General features: G+C 40.8%; 1 long non-coding RNA gene across 1 annotated transcript; it reads right to left on the bottom strand.

The window, feature by feature from the left end:
• Window positions 1-1,072: 1,072 nt before the first annotated feature.
• On the bottom strand, window positions 1,073-8,059 carry LOC128931739 (uncharacterized). The gene is made up of 3 exons (XR_013526042.1): window positions 5,559-8,059; window positions 2,586-2,901; window positions 1,073-1,963 (listed from the first exon to the last, which is right to left on the bottom strand). It is a non-coding gene; the product is annotated as an uncharacterized LOC128931739 (long non-coding RNA).
• Window positions 8,060-13,761: the final 5,702 nt, after the last annotated feature.

Here is a 13,761-nt window from a genome sequence, read left to right as displayed (position 1 = left end):
AGCTAGGGCAGGGGAGAAATTTTAAATTAGATAGCAGCTTGACACTTTAATTTTACATTTAAATGGTTTTTTGATACATGAAGAAAAAAATGCTAGAAAAACTATGGAATCTTCCTGGTATTTTATCTAGGGCAGAGAAGAATGATTTGGCAAAATTTGGTTGAAAGTGTTTTGCAAATGAGAATGAGCTATATGGAGGAGGACATTTCTCCTGCTGTGTGTGTGTGTGTGTGTGTGTGTGTGTGTGTATTTTCTCCTGAAATTGGGATGTCTCTTAGCACCAGTGAGTACATTTATGAAGGTAATTTACTTCCTTTCCCTCACTCCTTCCCTTTCTCTTTTTCTCCTCTTGTTTTTTTTTTCTGAATAACTGTTATTAAAACCATATTGTATCTTACAATCAGAGCTGAGGAATTACTGCAAGTTCTATATTTTAAAAATTTGTATAAGTTTATGGGGTACAAGCCCAGTTTTGTAACAGCATAGTGGTCAAGTCAGGGCTTTCAGGGTATCCATCACCTGAATGACGTACACTGTACCCACTTAGTAATTTCTCATCATTCACCTCCTCCCACCCTCTCACTCTACCTAGTCTCTATTGCCTATCATTCCACTCTCTGTGTCCATGTCTACACATTTTTATCACCCACTTATGAGTGAGAAAGTTCTATTGTTTAATACTGTATTGCTAGTGTGTTTTTCAATGGAAGAATACTTCTTAAGCATAAAACTGTTCCTTAATTTGTATTATGTTATCGAGCTAACAATCTCATAACAAAAAATGGAAAGCTAAATTTCCCCAACTTTAGTTATCTTTGGACTTACCTCAAGACAGATTTCATCTTTTAGGCAGAACACTTTGTCTGTATTGAGAATATTTTCCTTTCTCAGGATGGTTTCAGAAAGGGAAAGGAAGGAGAAGTTTATTTCTGCAGAAAAAATTGGAACCAAATTGACAATCTATCTATTAACTTTGGCTTTTTTGGTTTTTCTTTTTAATTGTACAGTAAATGGCAGAACCAGATAAAGTTTCACAAAATCTAAAAAAAAATAATTATAATAATTACCACCATTACAAAATGTCCTCATTTTTGACGAGCTGTATAGAAGTTTCTACTTTATGTGATTTAAAAGGGGAGAGCTGGAGAATCCTGAAAAGATGGAGTTTCTAATGGAAGGGCTGACGGACCGGAGCCTGTTGCCAGGCGCCATCATAATAAATGGTGGCCAGCATCCAGGAGGGCTTACAGCTGCATGTCTGAACTTTATGAAATATCCAGCTAGAGTTTGCAGGCCCCGGCCAGCTTGTAACTCATTCCTGGCTGACACATTCCAGTTCGTAATTAGTGTAGTGCTAATATGATCCTCATTTTTTAATTCTTTCCTGTAAAACTGGACTGTTTCAAAAGACAAAGATGTACTTCACTTGAGAATCAGAAAATCCACATGGTTGGATTCTCCAGGCACTCATGTGTGGCTGGAATCGACAGAAAAGGGAAGTAGGTTCAGCTTTCTTCTGTTTCCCTGTGAAGCAGCCTATTGATCCCCAGATTTTATTTCAGCCTATATTGTCAGTCTCTCCCCTCATAAAATCTCGTTCTTCTTTTGCCCTGCTAATGCACAGAAAATGGATCACCACTCCTCCTTGATCTCACTCCTCATGGACAAGTGTATAGAGATACAGCCTGTCAAATGGAAGGAGCAGGATGTACACAGATCATACATTTCCATAATGGATCTGCAACTTGCACGTTTCACATTTGTTTTAATTTCCTAAAGTTGCTCTGATAGATTTGTAGTGTAGGCATTTGGCTGAGGTGGAACTACATTTCCCAGAATTCTCCATCTGCATGGTTCCAGGTTGGCTTGCACCACAAGAAGTGAGAGGTAGAAGTGGCATTCAGTGGTGCAGGAGCATGTCGTTGGTAGCTTCTCCAATTCCTGGGCCAAGTGTACATTTGGTCTGTAATGAGAAAGGATGTGCCAGAATCACATCCTTTAATTGGATGTTTGGAGAGACCAATATGGATTTCAGTCCATCCCCGTGGATTCAAGCTCATTGACATGAACTCCACTTTTGTCCCACTCTCCCCAACTTCAATTCCATCTTTCTTTTCCAGCTGACTGCCCAGCTGACTCTAGGGCCAACACAGACACAACAGCCTTAAGAGCCTTATGGAGATGGTTTAATCATCACCTATCATTGTGTAAGGTCAAATTGTCATAACAAATCTTTTATTCTGATCACTGTAGTGATTCTGGTCCTCTAATCTCACTCTGCCTAGTACAGTTACATAGCCCGTCACAATATTGCCCTAGAACAGTGCCCAGGAAGTATGCAATCAATTTTTGTTACTGAGGCAGAATGGGTATCTTTATTCTCCTTTTATAGCTGAGAAAACTCTGGGCAAAGGGATTCAGTGACTTGATCCAGCCAGTAAATACCAGAGATAGGATATGAATCAGACTTTCTGAGACCAGGATATCATATGTAAATTGAAATAAAAAGAAGTAACATATGAAAAGGTACTCATTGTTCCCAGTAATCAGGATCACAGAAATATGAGATGCCATTTTTTACCCACCTGGCTGCAAAAGTTTGTAATGGTTGATATGAACAAGAGTCTTCTCATGAGAAGAGGAAATGCTTATGAACTGCTGGCATTAACTGGTGTAGTCACTTAGGACAATTTGACATTTGCTAAAATTCAAAGAATTCCTATCCATTACACATGATTTACTTCAGCACACACCGACATGTGTGCACAAGGAGGCATTTTCAAAGATGCTCAGTAGAAAAAAATTATGCCCATTAGTATGATGAAAAGCATGATGATGCCTTCATACTTCAGAACAAAGTAGACCTGTCTATACTCCAGTGGAAACCACATCATGAGTATCCTGGAATACACAAGAAGCAAATCACAGAATTATATGTTTAATTACATGTATAATTCCTGTGAAAACACACAAATTAATCAGAGCTTTATGTTTTCCATGAGCAAATATATGTGGGTAAAAGTATTTTTCAAAAGGTTGGCAAGCTAATGATTAGAAGAGAGAGGGAGGAAGGTGTGATTGGGAGTGATAAAGCTAAGTTTAATTTATTATGTCTTTTCTTCACAAAGAAAATGTATTTATTACCTATGTAATTAATTTTTGGCTCCAAAAGTAAAGGTAATATGTATGAAAGATGAGTTATAGGCCTCATTGAGTACTAAAAGAGGAATGGTATGTTTGAATTAATTTAGTTAATACTTTCATTTTATAGAGAAGGAAATTGGTATCCAGAGGCAGGAAATGATTGGCTGAAGGCAGTGTCCAGTAAAAATTTGAAATCAAGAGTGTCTCAGAAAAATTGGTAACCGAGTTTCTGAAATAATCTCTGAAAATACTTTGATGAAATCAGAGTGTATTTCAGAGCACCATTGTGGGGACCCCCTGAATAAACATGATCCAGTTTCAAGAGCTGTGATTTAGTCAGTTGACAATGTTGCCCAGGGGCCCTGTTAAGATCACACAACTCCTTACTATCATCTTTGATTCTTATAGTCTATTGTTAATTCTATACATTTTTCTAACATCCTCAACTTTTGTTGCCTCAGTAAACTCATTTTCTCTGTAGCATGTTCAAAAATACTTTGACATTTATCCTTCCTCAAGGTAGGCCATTTTGCAATATTTACCTAAAGGACAGAAAACTCAGAGGCAGTTCTCTACAAAGCCATTCTTTAAACCAACAGAAATGTGTTGATGGTAAATTCTGAGTTTATTTTTCTGATGACCCAGGAGAGAGGGAATTGGGTTCTGCTTCTACGAATACACAGTATGGTCGTGTGCCGCATAACAATGCTTTGGTTGATGACAAACCACATATACCATGGTGGTCCCACAAGATAAAGGAGACGAAAAATTCCTCTTGCCTAGTGATGTCATAGCTGTCAAAACATAGACAACGTATGACTCATATGTTTGTGGTGATGCTGGTGGAAACAGACCTATTGCACTGCCAGTCATCTAAAAGGTTAGCATAGACAATTATGAACAGTGTATGATGTTTAATAATGATAATAACTATATTAATGGTTTATTATTTTACTATACTATGCTTTTTAGCATTTTAGAGTGCACTCCTTCTACTTACACACATACACACACACACATACGCACACATATGCATGTGTAGATAAAGTTAACAGTCTCAGGCTGATCCTTCAGGAGGTATCCAGAAGGCCTTGTTACCATGGAAGATGAAGGCTCCTTGAAGATCTTTCAAGGGACAAGATGAGGAAGTGAAAGATAGTGATATTGATGATGCTGGTGATGCTGATGTTGGGTCGGCCTAGACTATTGTATGCATGTGTCTTAGTTTTTAACAAAAAGTTTAATAAAAATATATTTTTTGAAATAGAAAAACACTTTAGAATAAGGACATAAGGAGGGAAAGTATTTTTGTGTAGCCATACAATGTGTATAAATTTTAAGCTAAGTGTTACTATAAGAACAAAAAAGTTAAAGAAATTAAAAAGTTTATGAAGTAAAAATGCTACAGTAAGCTGTTAATTTATTATTGAATAAAGAAAAATAGTTTTGAGTGTAGTTTAAGTGTCCAGTGTTTATAAAGTCTACAGCAGTGTACAGTCATGCCCTAGCCCTTCACGTTCACTCCCCATCCCAACTCACTCACTGACTCACTCAGACCAACTTTCAGTCCTGCCAGCTCCGTGCAGAGTAAGTGCCCCATACAGGTATCCCACATTTTATCTTTCATATCATATTTTAATTGTACCTTCTCTGTGCTTAGATTTGTTTAGAGACACACATATGATGTGTTATAATTGCATGTGGTGTTCAGTTCAGTAACGTGTTGTTCCGGCTTACAGCCTAGGGACAACAGACAACAGCATATAGCCTGGGTGTGTAGTAGGCAATACCACTTAGGTTTGTATAAGTACACTCTATGATGTTTGCACAACAACAACATTGCCTAATGATGCATCTTCCAGAAAGTACTCCTACTGTTCAGCGAGACATAACTGTAGCTGCACTTGGCCTTCTCAAGGTTGAGAAATAACCTGATGGAAGTCCCTTTGGCAGATAGCCTAACTGCAGACTTTTTGTAGAGTTCTGCTTGATGAATAGAATCTATGAGTGCCCTGACTTGTATTCAGCATTTAAGTCCTATATTGTCATCTACAGCTCTAAAGATCTTCTCTGAATCGCTGACCTTCACTCCCTACTTTGGGTGCTCTCCCTGCAGATCACCTGGGCTCACCCCATTTGTGTTGGAAGAATCTACTCTGTGTTTTTCTCTTTCATGGTATTGTGAGCAGAGGGAGAGCTGCTGGGTGCTAGTGGGGACAAAGCTCAGAGTCAGGGGAGCTCCCTGTGACTTCCTTCCCTCTGGGCCTCAGGCTCTATTGTTGCCTTTACCAGAGCATCTTTTCATCGTAGTTATAGAAACCGCCACATGGTATGGTATCTGAACAAAACTGCTGAAAAGATGCCACTTATGAAGATGATAGCCAGAACAGTGTCTTTCCTTCTTGCCCCCTTACCTTTCGTAGCTCTGTGTCCGCCAGCATCCTCTGCCTCTTGGACAGTAAGCTCTTTCCAGGGCCGCCGTTTCCTCCTCTAATATTCGTTTCTCAAGGAGAGTGAAAGCTCTCATGCTGCTTCCAGAAGCAGTTCTGATCTTCTCCTTGGGGGCTGAACCCTTCTCCTCAATCCCAGTTCCATGATGTGGAAAAGGCACTTGAGCAATCACAACTGCCTACAGCTCTCACAAAATGTTTTATTCCATTAATATGTTCATAAGTTTCACCTTTGTCCAAGTGAAACACTTTTATTTCCTGTACTCTGATACCCTGAGGTGTAGTATTATATTACATCCCTTTTTTATCCTCTGCAGTTTAAAGGGTGGGGGAGATCATGGCCTCATCTCTATGCCGAGTCTCAAATGAATCAGAATCCAAGGCTGTCCAGCATCCAGTCTCCTCCAAGGCTTTCTGTCTTTAGGTTAACATTTCTGAGCTCTGGATCAACAAGCATCAACACATGCCACATATGTTATTCATATTCTTCAACCTACTGAAAAGAAAAATACCCAAGCCTACTGTGTTACCGGAACTGAAGTAAACATTGGCAGCAAGTATGGAAAGGCTGACCTGCTGGTTTAATATTTTCCCATTTCAACCTCTTAAGTGCATCGTGTGAATCATCTAACACCAAAATATTGTGCTACCCACGCTCTCTATGAGGTCTTTTCTGTTACTTATATAGTGAATTTTGCCTTGTTTTATGTTTTGTGTGATCATGTGTGCATGTAAATTTTAAAAATGTTAAAGATTTGTTGCTTAATTCTTGGTTTCTTGGGAAAGGGGGCTCCTGCCATCTTATCTATCTACCTTAGTCTTTCAAGATTTTATCTATAATTTTTACAAAAAAGAAAAGTCCCTTGGATGATATGAATTGGTATAATCTTTTGCAGGGAGATGATAAAGAAACAGGAATTAGTTGACATTTTATCAGAACTAGCTTATTCTAATACTAATCAAATCAATGAAAAATGTACTGTGAGCCAGGTATTTTGAAAATAAAAACCATGAATAAACAATAGTTCTATTCCCATGAGGGGATGCTTACATGCATTTGATGAAAATTAATAATCATCAAGTTCTCTGACCATGCCATTGGGTTCTCTACTGCTGGTGGCATTGTAGGGGATCTGCTGGTGTACCCTCTCTTCCTCTTCAGTGTGTACCCCCTGAGGCAATGCCTTTTACAAACCCCAGCCCAAACCTTCCTGGAAGAACTGGCAGAACAAACTAACTCTGGACTGTACTAGTTCATGCCACGACTCAAGATACCGCCTCCATTCTTAAGATGATTGTGAGACTCACCAATCCATCTAAACCCATAGCTCCTTGCCTTTAAAATCAGTGGTTAACCGAGTGTGGTCTCCAGATCAGCATCATCAGCATTACATTGGAGCCTACTAACAAGCAAATTCTCAGGTTTGACCTCAGACTTCCTGAATTGGAAATACTGGAGGGGTCGGCTCATTGATCTTTGTTGTAGTAAGCCCTCCAGGTCATCCTGATGTCCTCTCAAGTTTGAGAACTACTGTCCTCAGCCTTTCCTGGGTAGAAGCCCTCCTGCTTCGAGTTCATTAAACGCAGCCCTCTCCCCTCAGCTCCATCACCTTGCCTGGGAGGGCACCAGTCTCTGGAAGAACATTTGCATTTCACCTCTGGGTATGGGCTCAAGACCTACTAGCTCTTCCCCGCAACCACCGAACCCTTGTACTATATTAGTTTAGAGCTTTGATTTTACCTTTATTGTCAGATCTATTTTATTTATTTACTTTTCTATTTTGGTGGCCATTGACCCTTCAGTGGGCTAACTAACCCAGGCTGGAAGCAAATACAGTTTGGGAGAGTCAAATTTTAGCAAATTTATCATGGAATCTGATTTTGAGCTGAAATGAAACTGCAGCTATAATTCCCCAAAGTTAGTGTTCTGTCCTGAGGTTACTGCAAACCAAGTCACCTGCCAGTTTCTTCAAAAATCTTGCGTTGTTGGAAATAGAATTTCATGTGTTCCTACCTCAGGGGCTGGTGGAAGCCAGGTAGGGGCCTCAGATTAATGTCAGAAAGTCCACTTTCATTTATGATTATGACAGTGTTGTTGCTGCCCTTGCTGCAAAAATCTCGTTGTTAGCCACATCTCTTCTCTTCAGAGCCAGATGGAAGACGGCTTTGGTATGTGAGAAAGGCTTCAAAGGAGAAGGGAGAGACCCTTCTGAGGACTTGAATGAGCTCTGCTGTTTTTCCTATCACGTCTAAATCTGTTGTCCCTTTTTCTCTTTTGCTTGTTGATCCCTTTTGATTCACCCTTTAGAGATGGGCATCGGAGTTCTCACTTCAGTTCTGTCTTCATTCTCCATGCTGGGAATGTACCTTCATTCCTACATCTCTACCCCTGGACCCGAATCTCCACTCCCTGCTGGGCTGTTATCACTGGGCTCATCTCATCAGATGAGATGAGGGCTTCCACCAGACCCTAAGGCAGGAACGCATGAAAATTCTATTTTTAACAACCCAAGAATTTTGAAGAATTCTGGCAGGTGACTTGGTTTGCAGTATCCTCAGGACAGAACACTAACTTTGGGGAATTATAGCCATGGTTTCATTTGAGGTCAAAAACAAATTCTGTGACACATTTGATAAAATTGGACTCTACCAAATTATGATTGCTTCCTCAACTTCACTAAGCTGAGCTGTTGATTTCCAGAAGCTCTTCCTCTTCTTGTGTTCCATTTTATACACATTGGCATGCCTTCAGCTACTCTTCCCCTCTTGCTGTGTGTCTGTCAGTCAGTCAATTATACCTAGTAATTACTAATATACTAAGGCACATCATATCTCTGCCCTCTTGCCGCTGCTTGGCTTCAAGGTTTGGGCAATTCTTGTTTATGTTGTTACAATAACCTTTTGGATATTCTCTGTCTCTCTAACCTCTTAATGAATTGGCATACTCTACATACAGCCACAAATGGCCTTTCTGAAATACAGATCAGATATTTCTTTCTCCTTGTTAAAACATGCCATGGTTTCCTATGGCCCTATAATGGAATAAAATCCCAGATCCTTAGAAGGTGCTCAAAGTTTCCACGATGAGGCTGTTCAACCTACCTTCATGCCATCGCGGCACATAACCTCCGTGAAGTAGCCTGTTTCCCAAGCCAGTTGCACATTCGTATCTACTATTTCTTTTCTTAACCTATTCCCTGAACATTACTTCAGGCCACTCTTCTGCTTGTCAAAACTCTACTCATCCATTAAAATTTATCTTAAAATATTATTCTCTTCCACAATATGTGTCTTTTTCGCTGTTAGAGTAAATTATTCCATCTGTTGAACTTCCCACTGAATTTGGATACACTGTAATAGCATTTATTTAATCTTGCTTTTCTACTAGATTGTTCATCCCTGGGTAGCTTAGGTGTCACTTTGTCCTCTAATTGCTTTAGATGTTTCCACACCCATTCTTAGGCTGGTAGAAGTCTGAGGCCTTCTCTAGATTTCTGCTGAATATGGGGAATGTAAGAGACAGAGAGAGAGAGAGAGAGAGACAGAGAGAGAGAGAGAGAGAGAGAGAGAGAGAGAGAGAATGTGTGTGTGTGTGTAATGTGGGGGCCACATTCTCCTGACTTTCTCTGCTTACCTGATTTTGTTCACTTGTTGGGTTTGATAGCATCATTTTGTTCCCAATAAGAAACATCTTTGCTTCAGAAATGAGGAATGTACTTATTTCTCACACTGAGGTCTCCTGAGTTTGATAGACTTTCTGGAAGAAGGAAATTGTTGGGTGGAGCAGTCATGGGGTGACTGCATCACTGAGTTCTCAGCCTTCCACCAGCAGGAGCTCGGCTGCTTCCTCCTGTCTCTCCCTCTCTGCTTCACTTCTCTCCCGTCACAGGTGGTCTGGGAGCCGCAGTTGGTGTCCTTTCAACGTTCAGAACAGCTTCCCTTCTTCTTAGCCTGGGCGCAGGAGTAGCCTGTGACACTCACGAGGCTTACCTTTTCTGAGACTCTGATAAAAGAATTTTACTTAACACAGTTGCTTCTTAAAAGAAATCCTGGTGTCAGCTGTGAAGATCCTCACGTTGTCTCTTTCTCAGAGTAGCACATGCACGTTCTCACATTTTTGGCGTACTGTTGCCACAGACATTCAGAAAAAAATAATTGGCTGCTTGCCAGTGAATGCTTTTCTCTTTTGAGAGGGAACCCCAGGGTAGGTAGAAGTTGACGGGGTCAGATATGGACTATCCAGTAGGTCTTTGGGAAATGGTATAGATCTAACTACAGAGGCAAGTGTCCAGTGCCGTGGAAGGAAGGGCCTAAAGGTGGAGAGGTGGCAGCAGTGTGTCCGTCCGAGGTCCCATACCATCGGGTGTGTCCTAGCACTGTCGCTCCTGTGGCTGGATCATGGCAGCTCTCTGCCATCCTGGGCTCCCTCCAAGTCTTGCTCTCTAGCTGTCTCACACATTTCCTGAGGTACCCTCTCCTTGTCTCATAAGTTCTTTCTTTCTGCTTAAGTTGATCAGAGCCCCTTTTTGTTGTTTGCCACCAAATGCTCAGATTGGTACAACAACTTTACATATGGTTCATGCTAAAAATTATCTTTAGAGGAATCTATTGAAGGCTTAAAATTACCAAAATTATAAACTATGATTTTTAAAAAATCATTTGGGTAGTTTGAACTTGGCCAACATTATCTCATGTTTTTCCTCTGTTGTCATATTTAATCCAACTATTTCCATGTTTTAGTCTCTGTAAATTTAAGGCTAAAGTACTTTTTTTTTTGTGACAGAGTTTTGCTTTTGTTACCCAGGATGACATACAATGGTGCAGTCGCGGCTCACTGCAAGCTCTGCCTCCCAAGTTCAAGCGATTCTCCTGCCTCAGCCTCCCAAGTCACTGGGATTACAGGCACTTGCCACTACACCAGGTTAATTTTTGTATTTTTGGTAGAGATGGGATTTCACCATGTTGGCCAGGCTGGTCTCGAACTCCTGACCTCAGGTGATCCACCTGCCTCAGCCTCCAAAAGTGCTGGGATTACAGGTGTGAGTAAAATTTTTTATGAGACTATAAAAGCTGATTTTTTAGTTAACGCTCAGAGAGGTTAAAATGTCTAGATGTATTGGCTCTGAGTATACACCAATTCCTGCTATTATAGTTAATTCCAAGTGACGTTCTTGGGGAATGGATTTAACCTGTTTTCTTGGATGAAACCTAAGTGCTTCTAGACAAAGCATTGTAAAGAAAGTCCCAAAGTCATCTGCAGATATTAGTCATCTCCTAATTTCTTTATAAGTTCCTCATTTTGGTAGGCCTGGAACACATGCCATCCGCAGCTGTTGAAGGGAGTGACTAAGGGCAAAAAATAGCTCAAAACCTTTGAATTTTGAATTTTATTTAAGTTTCGTTTATAGCAAGAGTTTTGAAACTGTGCTCTGCAGATCCCAGGGGCTTTCACAGAATCGGTCTGGGGGTTCTACAGGAGACGTGCATGAAGAAGTGACAAGGCCAGCATCTCTTCATGCAGAACAACATCTCTTTCTTTTTCTATTTAAGTATTACATTTTCACACAAACCATGGGCCCCTTTTGAACCTAGCAAAAAGTGATTCCCCTTCCACATACACCTAGGGAAAGGTATATGTATATTTAGAGAAAATTTTTGCATGCAACTTTAGGATGTTCACGGACCCCTTTTGGGTTTGATGACATTCTTTTGTTCCCAGTAAGAAACATCTTTGCTTCCGTAATAAGGAATGTACTTATTTCTCACACCGAGATCTCGTAAGTTTGATAGACTTTCTGAAAAAAAGAAATTGTTGGGTGGAGCAGTCATGGGTGACCTTAGTTTAACCTATGGAATGAAGATTTTCATAGACCTTCATTGCATATGTTCCCAGTTTAAGAACATTTTAAAAGCTTTCTTTGTTGAAAGCTGCTTTGACTCAAGAAGGAAGGAGATGAAGGGAAGCCTCTGTTCCATCTATATTCCTATACCTTTAGGTTCTCTCAGTATCTTCATATCTGCTTGGTTTTTAAGAACTGCCTTTTCATGGTCCTCTGAAAATAGATTTTATTTGCACAATAAAGGTATGTGTGACGAATCTTTGCTTTTGGACAAGCCCAGGCTGCCAACCGGTGTTGTGTTCAGAATACCATTTACTAAGACAAGTTTGTTTCTCTGCAGAGTGTGTCTTTGCATGCTTTTGCACTGAAGATGATTCATAGGAACAGGCTAGTTTAAGGAGCTCATGGTCTGGAAGGCATCCTCACAACCCCAGGGACTCAATGGGGCCTAGATCAGTAACAGAGGAAAGGCAAGAGAATGCTGAGAGCCAGGTATGGGGCAAGAAGAAAAGAAGCATAGGGAAATGAAGAAGAAAGGAAAGAGAACTTGGTAAGGGTCAGAAACTAGATGAAGCACTTTTCCTTTCCTAGAAACTGCTCAATTGTTCCTTCTGCCTGGATCTCTCATTCCCCTATTTGTGGAACTGACCCCCTCACACTCTTTGGGTCTTAGATGAAATGTCACCTCCTTTTACTTGCCCCTAATATAAGTAGGTTTCTTCTGTGTGTTCTTTCTGATAGCATTTCAAATACCCCTTTTATAACATATATCACAATTTAATATTATATACATGTGTGTATGTAAATTTGCATATATGTGTATGGGAGTGATTTTACATACACACATATATGTGTAACAGTACATATATATCTGTGTGTTCTCTTATTTGTTGGCCATCTCTATGTCTTTTAGTGTAAGCCACAGTAAGGGCAGGGATTTATGCCTCTTTCATGTTTGATACAGAGTCCAGTTGTTTAATAAATAATTATTGAATAAGTCAATGAACAAATGGATCATCGGAAGTTTTTTGGAGGTGTTGCTTTTTCACCCAGACTAGAGTGCACTGATGTGATCATAGCTCGCTGCAGCCTTGAATTCGTGGGCTTAAGTGATCCTCTCACTTCAGCCTCCTGAGTAGTTGGGACTATAGGCGTGTGCTACCATGCCTGGCTATTTTATTGTATTTATTTTTGGAAATAAGATCTTGCTATATTACCCAGGCTGGTCTCAAACTCTTGGCCTCAGGTGGTCCTCTTGCTAATAGCCTCCCTGAGCACTGACATTACAGGTACCAGCCACCACACCTGGCTTTCACTGGAAGTTTTAATGCCAGGAAGATGCATGAAGTATGATTCTCTCTGAACTATGGAAAGAGACACGCTACCCAATGGCCTAAGGATGGATGACTTAGACTCGGAATGAATTGCATAAAATAAGAGAATGTGGACTTTCACAGTTTGGAAAAATCTAAACTCAGAAATTGCTTTGCTCTGAATTTCAGTATGAAAACCCCAAAGTGAGGAGCACCACAGATTAGATCTAGCTGGGCCCTGTTGACAATCTGAGCTTCTGTGGCCTGCTTGGAAGGTGCTGTGCCCCTGAGAAGGAGTGCAAGGAAGTGGGCAGAGAGCAACGCCACTTTCTGGAGTCCAGAATGTTAAGGCAGCAGATCCTAGCACATCTCATGAGGGCAGTGGAAATAGTAAGCAAGGTAACCAACCTTGCCTTCTTGTGGTTTCACCAAGAGTGGTCTCCAGGCCAGGCGCGGTGGCTCACGCCTGTAGTCCTAGCACTTTGGGAGGCCAAGGCGGGTGGATCACGAGGTCAAGAGATCGAGACCATCCTGGTCAACATGGTGAAACCCCGTCTCTACTAAAATTACAGAAAATTAGCTGGGCACGGTGGTGCGTGCCTGTAATCCCAGCTACTTAGGAGGCTGAAGCAGGAGAATTGCCTGAACCCAGGAGACGGAGGTTGCGGTGAGCCGAGATCGCGCCATTGCACTCCAGCCTGGGTAAACAAGAGTGAAATTCCGTCTCAAAAAAAAAAAAAAAAAGAGTGGTCTCCAAGCTTATGTGTAGCTCATGGCATTGACACCCCAGGAGAAACACCGTTGAGGGTGAGTAAGAACTGCTCAGAAAGTAGGCAGTTTCTATCCTCTCTGATGTCTGCTATTAAGTCTCAAGTCTTAAGCCCTGTGGATACCAATAGCTTACTTTAAAAAGCAAGTATTCAAGGAAGGCATTCTGTGCTGTAAACCGCAACTGGAAGACTTCCATTTTCTAGACTTAACCCAAGTGAAAGAAAGATATCTGCTGGAAAGGCA

The sequence above is a fragment of the Callithrix jacchus genome, chromosome 1 (assembly GCF_049354715.1).
Source record: "Callithrix jacchus isolate 240 chromosome 1, calJac240_pri, whole genome shotgun sequence".
Lineage (NCBI taxonomy): Eukaryota > Metazoa > Chordata > Mammalia > Primates > Cebidae > Callithrix > Callithrix jacchus.
Note: the sequence above shows the minus strand (reverse complement) of the source record. Positions and strands in the feature narration are given on the sequence as shown.